This window comes from Chroicocephalus ridibundus, chromosome 20, assembly GCF_963924245.1.
Source record: "Chroicocephalus ridibundus chromosome 20, bChrRid1.1, whole genome shotgun sequence".
In the NCBI taxonomy this organism is placed as follows: Eukaryota; Metazoa; Chordata; class Aves; order Charadriiformes; family Laridae; genus Chroicocephalus; species Chroicocephalus ridibundus.
The window spans coordinates 2,094,726-2,106,222 of record NC_086303.1 but is presented as its reverse complement, the minus strand read 5'-3'; positions in this window follow the sequence as shown (position 1 = coordinate 2,106,222).

The window sequence follows — 11,497 nt, the reverse complement described above, 5'->3', positions numbered from 1 at the left end:
TCCCCCCGCCCCGGCCACCGCCAGCCCCCCCCCGGGCTAACAACCGTGACTCCTCCGTGCAGAGGAAGCGGGGTTAATGCCGAGGAAAGCCTCGGCCGGCTCCGCTGGGCTCATGCCCTCGATGAAGTTATTGGATTTACTTCCCAGGGAAAAGCAGGGGCCTGGGAGCCAGGTGGGACCCATTAAACCTGGGGACGAGGCAGTGCCGTCCCACCAGCCGTCACCACCCCAGCAATGTCCTCCCAAAAATGGGGTGGGGGAGAAAACCCCAAGAGCAGGGGAGGATGGAGGGACAGACGGAGATGCTGGTGGGAGGGAAGGAGGGGAGCAACGGGGTGCGGGTCAGACCCTGCTCATGGGGTAACTCCATCGGCCTGAGAGCGGACGTGCTGGGGTCTCTTTTACCCCAATTAGCAGCTTTAGACCCAAAAAGTCCCTCAAGCTGCTAAAATTTAGCCTATGGGAGCACCTCTGTGATGGGAGAAACTTTGCCCCCGTGAAACCCCCTCCTACAAAGCCCTCCCCACTGCAGGGTCCCTTGAGACCCCAGCATGCTCCCAAGGGGCTCCATTCCCAGCCCCCTTCTACCACACGGGTCCCCTCTCAGCCCCTTCAGGGTGTCTGGGGACACCACGAGGTGGGGAATCACCCCACATCTCCTGGCAGCAGCAAAAGGTCCTCCCAGGAGCGGAACAGTCACATCCCCCCCCCTTCTCCCTCCTGCCTGGATCCAGCTTTTGGGGGTCTGCAGAGGTGTCGAGGGGGGGTTGTGGGGACACACCCCCTCCCCCTCCCCCAAAGATGCTCAGAAGAAGCAGCATCAACAAAAAGAGATAATCACAAATCAACACTTTCCCCCCCACACACCCACCAGAAGGGCCCATTCTACCGATTGCAAACGAGGAACGCGGTGCCCAGATCCCATCATCGTTTTTCCTCTGACCCGACCCTTTAAAACTCTCGCTTTCCCCCAAATTACCTGGATTCGTTGACTTTCCCACAGGTTCAGGTCTCGATTCTCTGGGGGTTCCCTCCCCGGGAGCATCCTCTGCCGGGCGCTGGACCGCGGGCTCGGCTCCTGAGCCCTTTACCCCTTGCTCCGGGAAGGCAACAGCCCTTTTTACCCTCGGCTCCATACAGAAAGGGCTGATCCCGACTCTTTCTTCCTCCCCACCTATTCTGGGCACGGAGTTTTAATGTGAAAATGCTGTGGGCTGTTTGGGGAGCGGGAGGAAGACATCTTTTACTCCAATTTGGCAGAGGTCGCCTCCGCTTATTGCTCTGAGCCTCCTCCCCTGCTGCTCCGAAGGCTTTGAACCCACTCAGATCCCGTTAATGGGGTTAAGGAACAGCAGGGAAAACGTAGGGTCAGTATCGGAGGAAATACAGGGAGCCTGCTGGTGTTTAGGGCCTGATCCTGCGGGATGCTCAGGCTCTCCATCACCTGGGACGGCCCCCTGGAGCTGCTCTCCGTAAACCCCCGACGCAGGGAAAAACGCCGGCGTGGAAAAGCTCCAGTCGTGGAAACCAAGCGGGGATGCCTGCGGGGGAAGCAGCACCACGGCACGCTGCTGTCCTTCTCCACCCCGTGGGCTTGCAGGCGGCGAGACGCAGCCCATGGCCACGCTGCAGCGAGAGGAACGCGGTCCCGAGAGCCTTAATTAACCCGGCGATCGGGGTCCGATTGCCCCCCGAAACCAGGACCTTTGCCCGATCTCCCCTCGGAGCCGAGCACATTCCCTTTGCGGAGCCGCCGCGTCTCCCGCTGTTGTGTTTATACCAATTAACTTGCTCAAAGCGATTAATGAGCTCCAACACCTCCAGCCGTCACTTTCCTATAATACCGGCGGCCCAGAGGGTGCGAGTAAAGAGGAGGGCACGTCACCGAGCTGGACCGCCCCACTTCGGGATGGGAAAGAAAGCAAGGCTGGAGATCTGCTTCTCCAAGCGCATCGCGTATCCTCTGAAACCCCTTCCCAAGGAGCCTCTCGTGCAAATTTGCGCCATCGCTTCTCATCCACGATGGCCCGTCCGTCTGTCCCCAGCCCTCCTGGGGCCGGCAGAGGTAAATGTCTCAGCGTAATCAGGGTCTCGCACTCTCAGAGGAGAGGAAAGGAGGTGCCAGGTTCCCCCAAAGCCTTTGCACCCCATCAGTGGGTCTCCACAGGCGAGTGCAGCAGGCAAAAGGGAAGGAAAGAGCAGATGACCAACGCTTCAGACCAACCCATCAACCCGAGACACCTCTTACATGAGTTGCACGTGCTGGCCCGGTGCCTCAGTGGAGTTAAAACCACCCGGTGCTCTTCAAACAAGCTTTTTTTGGGTGCCTGAGAGGTTTTTTCGGGGTGAAATTGCTTAAAAGTTCAATGGCACGGGTTTTGTTTCCTATCAAGGGACCTTTGAGATATGGAACAGCTTGCGGCTCCTAGCGAGGAGATTTGCAGTTGAAAGGTCAAAGCTGTTTCTGGTTCTCTTTATCAGCGTTGGCCGAGTAAGAGGGAAACCTTTCGCCGTCTGGGTCGGGAAGGGGAGGTCACGCCGGGGACAGAGCACCAGGGATCCGGAGATGAGACACTGATGGCAGAAGGTGGGAAGAAACCCAGGAGACAGGAATTAGGCCCTATCTCCAGACCAGCAAGGCCATGGAGGGGAAGGTTACCCTTCCCACCACCCTTGCAGGCCCCATGGTCCCGTCTTGCTGGAGAACTAAAGGCAGTGGGATGCAATGGTTTGGGGGATACCATTGCCCAAAGTGGATTTGGCCACTGCCACCAGTGGGGTTGGCCCCACTGGTGGCCACTCAGCTCCCTGGACCTTTTCTCTGTCCCTCCCAGCACTGCCGGGTTTGCTTCGGCTCGCGCCGTTGACATGGATGAGGACCCACGTTGGGTTTGGGTGCTGGGACGCCTCCAGGGCTCTGCAGGAACACGATGGTGGCCAGGCACAAAACCCCAGAGAAAGCCAGAAGCAGCGTTTGCTTTACAAGCCCAGGGTCTCCTCAGCCTAAACGGAGTCCTGGGCCTGATGGACAAGTTTCTCCACAGCCAAGCTCCACGCAACATGATGTGCGTCCCATCCCATCACCTTTGCCTTCAACCCAAATAACAGGTGCTAGAAGCGTCCTCCAACGATAGCAAAGCTTAAATGCTTCTGGGGTCAGCTTTTACACAGCCCTGCCTTGTTCTCAGCCTTCATTCCCCTCTTTCCATCCATCCATCCATCCATCCATCCATCCATCCATCCATCCATCCGCCCATCCGCCCATCCTGGACCATAGCACCATGGTGCCCATCCCAACCAGAGCTCCGAGCTGTTGGGCACTTTGATCTTCCCCTTTCCCTGCTCCTTCCCCTTCCCTGCACGAACTGGTCCTCGCACACCTTAAATCAGCCAACAAAACCAGGCTGGGAGCCGGGGCAGGCGAAACAAGTTGGTGGGAAGCAAGAAGCCTTGACAGCCCATCTGGTTTTCGCACGACTCCCCCGGCGCTCTCGGCGTTGTCACCTTTCATTCATCCTGACAGGTACAGGGATCGCCACCAACCCGAGCTCTTGAAGTTCTTGACATGCACAATCCCGTTACGGAAATACAAGGGCTCCCGCTGATGTGCCTTTGGGGAAAGCAAAACCCCCTGCAAAGCCCTCGGAAAGCGGAAAACACGTGGGGAGGAGGGGAAAAAACAGCCGCTGAGGTGCATGAAGGTGGCTCCTTGGGGTCAAGCTCAGCTCCTCCGGCTTCCTCTGGTTGTAAAGACATCACCAACCCATCAATCATAGAATCACGGAATGGTTGGGGTTGGAAGGGACCTTAAAGACCGACCAGTTCCAACCCTCCTGCCATGGGCAGGGACGTCTTCCATGGCCAGGGACACCTTCCATGGGCAGGGACACCTCCCGCTAGACCAGGTTGCTCAATAAACCATCCAAGGAAGAGCTGGGGAGGTATTTGCAACCCTTTTCCCCTACACCAGCGTCGCCTGCCTCGGTTTCCCCATCTGAAAGAGGAGCTTTTTGTCCCTTTGATGGGGAACCGCCAAGGTAAGGACATTTCCAGCACCCACCACCATAAAACGCCGAGGAGCCAGAGCATCCTAGGTCCATCCAGCTCCATATACGCCACCGTACCCCGTCCGTCCCGGGGGGGGGGTCTCACCCGGCGGCGGGGCTCACACGTACGTGTGAGCCCCGCCGCCGGGTGAGACCCCCCTCCCCCGGGACGGACGGATGGGGTACGGGAGCGACAGCGGTGAGAAAATACATCTCTCCATCCCACAGAGCCCCCGGGGACGGCTCCTTTCCCCCCCCCCCCCGGCCCCGGCTCTCCGCCACCAAAGGAAAAAAAAAAAGAAAAAAAAAAAAAAAAAAAAAGAAGCCGATTACTTTCAGGTGTCGGGGCCAGTTAATAAAATAAATCTTCCCCTTAAGGAAAGAGGAGGTTTGCGAGGAGGGAATTTTTTTTTCTTTTTTTTTTTTTTTTTTTCTTTTTCTTTTTTTCCCCAAAAGGCTAAACGCAAACCAGAAGGCGACGGACTCCGGCACGTTGGCTCCTCTGTCCTTTCGGGATGCAGTCGGAGACACTTGGCTTTATTTTTTATTTTTTTTTCCCCCCCTCCTTGTTTCATCCCCCCCCCACCTCTTCCCCCCCCCCAAAAAATAAAAATCTCCCCCCAATTTTTAGGGGCCGCTATGAATTTATCCCGGCAATCGCACAGCGATGCCGTCCCAGCGGCTCGGCCCTGGGGAGTTACTTCCATCGTTGTTTGTTACGGATTCTCCAGAGAAAACTTTTCCTTTCCCTGCAATAAATTTTCTACTTACATTTTAAGGCAAGAAAATGTTTTCCGGTGGTTTTTTTTCTGTTGGTTTTTTTTGGTGGTTTTTTTTTTTGGTTTTTTTTTTTTTTCCCCTGGCGCTCTGTCGGGAATGATTACTCCCAGATTTATTGGGGATTTGCAAAAGGAGGCGGCGATACCTGGGATCTCCGAAACTCGCCGGGATAATGATGCAGGCAGCACTTGTCAGCCTCAGATCTGATTTATGGAGCAAGATTTCATCCGTCCCGGTGCGTATAATTTACCGGGATCTGGAAGTGGCTCATTAGGGGATGAGACGAATAAATCCATCAATCCCTCGGGGAGGGGAAGAGCTTTGTCCAGCTCCGTGGTCGGCTCGCAAATCCCAAAACTGGGGGGGGGGGGGGGGGATATGGGGGGGTTTCTCCCCTCCGGATGGGGAGAAAGGCCCTTGCCGGGGTAATTCGGCATCGCCGGGATGGCTGAGCCCCGGCTGAGGCGGGAGGGGTGGAAAAAAGAGGCCCCAAGGTTGGGGGGAGCATCCCGGGGCATCCCCAGGGAGCGGTGCGGGTCCTGCTCCCCCGTGATGGTTCCGTGTGACCTGGGGGGTGCTGAGCCCCCCCCTCTCCCCCCGGCTCCGCAGACTCCAGACGAGCAGGAGACGCTGGAACCAAACGCATTTGCTCTTATAAAACTGATTTCTAAGGGCTGAGATTTATTCCCGATCCCCCCCCCACCCCCCCAACCCCGGCATCAGAGAGTCGGTTCAGCCCTTTCTCACTGGCCGACAGGACAGAAGCTGGGCTAACACCCCTCACCCCCCCCACCCCCCCCCCCGCAGCACCCCAAAAACATGCCCCGCGCGCCCCCCCTTTTGCTTCCCCCTCCCCCTTCCCTCCCCATTTCCACCCTTTTTTTTCAGCCATTTTCCAGATAAAGACCAAACTCTGCCCGGGGTCACCCCACGGAAACCCGGAATAAACGCAAAAGGCTCCTGGGGAATACCCCCCACCCCCACCCAGGGAATTAATTCCCCCCGGCCGCGGGGGGATGTTACATCTATGGGCAAATAAATCCACGATAACCCCCAGCACTGAGTTACTCTGATTTACACCCAATTTAACGAGCTGCTGCGGTAACGCAGGGGCCGGATCCGGCTCCGTATATGTTAAATCCATAGGGAACCTTTTTTTTAATATATATATATGTTTTTACATATTTTTTAATATATATATATTTTTTTTTATATATATATATATATATATAAAAACTGAAATAACTGCTGTTATTTCCGATTCACGCCACGTAACGGCGTCATTCAAAAAATGAGAAACTCAAGCGGCTGGAAATCCTCCCACTTCCCGGCCGGAGCAAACCTGGAAGGAATTCCCTTGAATCCCGAGACGTTTTCCCCGTTTCGCCACGGCGATGAGATTTTTTTTCGGAGCCCGGAGTCCCGTTCCGCTCCCGGTTACCGCGTCTTTTATTGGGACGAACGCCGTAAGCGCGCATCCAGCCCAGCATCTCCCGCAAATCCCCGCCGGCGACTCACTGCCGCTTCCGAGCTTCGTTTCAGCCTCTTTTCTTCTTATTATTATTTTTTATATATAACAGAGATATTTGGAGCAGCTGGAAGGAAAAACAAGCCTGAACTTGGCATCCTCAAGCACTTTCCAAAGCAGCCTGAAAATCCCCCGCACGGACAAAGGACAAATCTTTCCTTATTAAAGCAGAAATCCGCCCGGGCGTAAGGGGACGGGGCTGGGAGAAGGGATCCATCCCTCATCCCTCTCCTTCCCAGCGTAAAATTGAGTTTATAGAGACCAAATTAACCAGCGGTGGAAATCCACCCCCGACTGCAAGGACGGGGCCGGATCCTCCTTTCAAGCAGCCCGAGGGAATTAAACCGATTTATTCCTGCAGCTCCTCTAAAAGCCACCACGTCCCCAAAGCACTTTATAAACACTTCGCTTTTTTTTTTTTCCTTCATTCAGCAGCTGAAAAAAAAAAAAACCAACCAAAAAACAACAAAAAACCTGCTAGTTTTCGCGTGGGTTTGAATCCAGCCAAAATAAGGGCGATTTTTTTTAATTCCTTTTTTTTTTTTTTTTTTTTTTAAAAAATTCTTCTTGCTCCCCCACCACCCCCCTCCACTCCCCGATCTATCCTGGCGAAAAGCAAATGGAAAACAAAAAGCGCTGGGGCTCGGCTTTCCCGGCGGGTTTCGTCCCCTCCGCAAGCCCCCGGGGGTTTTTTTGGCCCGGCGTTTTTGTCCCCCTCGCCGGTTATTGCTGCCGTTAATTTACGGCACGCTCCCATCCCACACCGAAGGCTGCTCCGCGGCCAGCGCGGGACGCCAACGGTAACTCAAGAGATTTCAATCACACCCCCCCCCCCCAAAAAAAAAAAAGCCAAAAAGAAAAAAAAAATAATTAAAAAAAAAATCGCAATTTCAATAAATTCATTATTTTCCGGGAAAAAAAAAAAAATCCGCCCCCCCGCCCCATTACCAGCACCGAGCGTGTCCGTGTGTTATTCCAGCAGACGCCCGTCCCTCCTCGCCTCATCCCCAGGGCTCTGCGCCCGTAGACGTGACAACCCTAAATAACATTGGTACAAATTGAGAGATTTCTGCAGTTTACGCCGGCGCCTGGCTGCCATTCCCACCCCGCTCTTTCGTACCTCCCCGCCATGGAGACGCACCAACTTCCCCGATTTTAGCGCCCGTGCGCCGGCAACGGGATGGAGAAACGCGCCGCCGTTGTGTTTTCACCATAAGAGACATTCGCTTGGGGTTAAATTATCCAGAAATACGTCCGGACGGCTATGAAGAGGTGTACGTATATAAAAAGGCACGCACGTATAAATATACGCATGGGTATATAAGCGTGCACGGGTATAGAAATGCGCATTCATATAGAAAAACGCGCGCGTATATAAAAATGCACGGAGAAAAATGCACGTAGAAAAACGCACGGAGAAAAACGCACGGAGAAAAATACATCGGCCTGTATAAATATATATCTACGCGTGTATAAATATATATATATATATATATATGCGCACCTGTAAAGCACGGGGGTGACACGGAGGTTGTCGCCTGCCTTCGGGCATGGTTCTTACGCGGGGGGCGAGGTGGGCGGGGGGGGGGGGGGTGGATGTTTGCGCGGGTGCTTTGCCTTTTGCCAGACCTGGGAACGGGGGGGACCGTTTGTTTTCTCCGTCGTCAGCCTCGTTAATTAACGAACCCGGCCCCGGCTCGGGTGGGTTGGCGGCAGGGTCAGAGCGAGGGGCTCCGTCTCCCCACCCGCGAAGGCGGCAGGGGGCTGCCATCAGCGGGGGACGTTTCCCCCGGGCGATGAATAAAGTCATTTTTCCTGCCATCGACGAGGCCGATGCTGAGGGAGACGGAAGCGGGGCTCGGGATGAGGCTGGGCGCTGAGGCGGGCAGGGGGGAATTGGAGGATTTTCGGGGATGTTTGGGAGGCAGAGAGGGACGTGCAGACGGACAAGGGCTGAGGATTGACGCCGCGATGGCTCCGCGGCTTTAGCAAAAAAAATAAAAAAAAAAATAACGTCAAGCACGGGGACAGAGTCCCTTCGCTGATTGCTGTCCCTGAGCGACAGAGAGATGCAGGGACGTGCCCAAGACAAACTAGAAGACCATGTTGGCACCCAACAAGGGGCGTAAACCCCCCAGGGCTGAGTCTCCCCTGGGGAGAAGGTCTCCCTGGAGAAGGTCCTCGCCGTGGGGCGCAGAGCCCGGAGGAGCCCAGGCTGGGGACACAAGCAGAAGAGCCACCAGCGTGGCCAACCGAGTCCCTCACCTTCCTCGGGCATGGGAAGAAACCTCACGGGCTCCGCCAAAACGCATGTCCTTGCAAGGGACAGAGGGAACGGCCTTCGTTGGGTTGTCCTTTTGTCCACCCGTGGTGTTTCTCCGGGCTGAGGACCTGGCCTGGGCATGGAGAGGAGCAGCAGAGCTGGAGCCTCCAAGCCCTGGTCCGAGCTTGGTCAGCCGTCACAGCTGGGGATGCCACGGGCTGGAGGGGGCTTTGGTGTCCAACAGTGTCGTCAGGAGGACAGTTGTCCCCAGATTCTGTCCCTTCTGCCTCGGCCCTGAAGCCACGTTGGGCTGAGCTGCCTCCCCCCTTCCCCGAGGAAGCCGTAGCTTTGTCTCAGCAGGCTCCCGGCAACGTTGTTTTTTTCTCCCTCAAACTACAGATTGCAGAGGCAAAAAAAACCCAAACCAAACTTAAAATCAACCCCCCCCCCCCTTGAGAAAAAAAGCCCACGGGCTGGACCATCACTGCTGGTCCTCATCTGGGCTGCTCGACCTTCGGGCTGGAGGGAAAGCGTGTCCTTGGAGGAGGAGGAGGAGGAGAAGCCCGTTCCCTTGCGTTAGCCATTGCTCCTCGCCGGCATTTTCCAAGGCTCTGGGTAACGTTGGGAAGCCTCGGCCGCGTGGGGACGTTCCTACAAACCACAGAGCTATGCAAACCCTCCCGGCCTCCTGCCGAGCTCTTCAGTGACATCTCGTGATCCCAGGGGAGGCGAGGCAGCTCTCCGGGATGGTTGGAGATGGTTGGGAAAGCCAATGGGATGCAAAGAGAGGGGGGGGGAAAAAAATTCCTCCTCCCAGCAAGCGAGAGAGAAACCGAAAACAGAAAAGCTTTGCCCACAGAGCGTCCCGCTGGAGTCCTCCCGCGGCACTCGGTGGCTCTCTTGCCACGGCTCGTTTGGTGGCAGATGCAATTGAAATGGGGCCACAAAGGGTCACCTCAATCCCAAAGGCGACCCAGCGGCGCTTCCCCTTGCAGAGACGTCGGAGTGGGACGTCGGGACACGGTGAAAAGTTTCCCCTGGAAGCTTTTCAGCCGAGGAGTTTGTTGGGATCGTCCTTTGCCCACAAATAATCTGGTTTGCGGTAAATAAACCCCAACAAGACCCGGGGGCACCCCGGGGACCTCTCCGCCCCGGTCAGTCCCCTACTGGCACCCATCCATGATGCTCTGAGAGAGGTGCCCACCTTGGTCTCCCCCCGGCAGCCTTTGTCCCCGATCTCAAGGCACCCAAAAGCATCCGTCCACCAAGCCGGGAGGAGGAGGAGGCACCCTGGTGTGGCTCTACGCGCAAGAAAACGCAGGGCGGAGGGTTGGTGGCAGGTCCAGAAGGAGACCCCAGGAGCTCTGGTCCTCAGCCCTGCTTCCCTGGAGGGACCAAACCCCTCGGCAGCTCCCCCAATGCACGCCGACGCCGCTAACACCCAGAAGAGCTCACAAACCTCTCCTCAGGCTGCCTTCAGCTCCCGAATACCCCAAATCCCGCACACCAAACACCTTCCCGAGACCTCTTCCACCTGCCCGGCGGTGGCTCCAGACGGGAAAACCAGTACATCCCAAACCAGCCCCCTCCGCGCCACCGGCACACGTGGACGGGCTCATCCCTCTGCTCTTAAAATCCTTTTAAATGCCAGCAGTAAAACTGGGAGAGGTTCATTGAAACTAATAAGCCTTTGCAGGAGTTATGCGACGTTTAATAATATTTAATGACTTGTTGCGTGCCAGAGGACTTACAGTCCCCCTTCAGCAATAATTTACAACACGCAGCGAGCCGCGGACAGTCCAACAGGGAAAATCTCGGCAGCTGCTGCAAAGGGAAAGCGTCGGGAAGGCTGCGGGATGCGGAGGGAGCCGTCGTGGGCATCGAAAGGGTGGGCGAGGAGGGGGCACCCCACAGACCCCCCCCCTTTGCAGGGCCGGGACTCCCCGCCAGGAGAAGTTTGAGGCCAGGATCGCGACCCAGCCACTATTTTTCTTGCAAATCCCGGTTCCCCCGACCAGGGGAGGCTGGAAAATCCAGCCGGGATTTCTGCCGCGCGCCACGGACCCGGCGCTCCGGCGATAACGCCGGTTTTTGCGACGACCCGGCGACGCGGTATCGATCCCGCAACCGCTGCCAAGACACGGCGACGGGGGGTGTGTGGTGTGTGGGGGGGTCACATTATATTTTGATCATAAGCTCTTCGAAACAAGATCGACTTGCGATTCCGGATTTGCAGCGTGCCTGGGATAACAAAGTACTGCCCCAGCACCGCCAATAAAAGCCGTATCACGCTAAATAACGTTATTTAATGGTCAGTGTTACCCCGTTGTGCTATTTAACATCACGTGTGGGATCCGCCTGGTCCTTCTCCGCCTCTTTTTGCTGCTCCCGCGCAGTTCATCCCCTGCCCTGCAGCCCCCCGATACCCGCAGGTTATTTTTTCCTGGACCCAGAGCGCGGAGCGATGCCCCGGGGCCAGCCGAAAGCCGCGGTCCGTGTTCTGCGTGAGGGAAAACAGCAAACGGAGGCGTAAAACATCACCCCTCGGCCCAAATACCTGCTCGTTTCTCCGTGCCTGTTACTCAGTCCCCTCTCTCTTTGTCACCCGGCCTTCGAATCGCCAAACCCGCCCCATCATTTTGCGCACAAACCCCCCCGCAAAGTGCTATACCCCCCACCCCCCACCCCGCCTCCTCCATCCAGCCAAACGCTCGGCCCCGGGGGAGCAGCAGAAGCACCTCCGGATGGAGGCAGAGGACAAAAAAAGGGAGGAGAGAGGGTTAAAAAAAAAAAAAAAAAAAAAAAAAAAAGTCCAGGCAAGCTCTGATCCACTCTGCCCGCTGGAAAAGCCAAAGCCGGGCTGCTGGGATGGGGGGACCC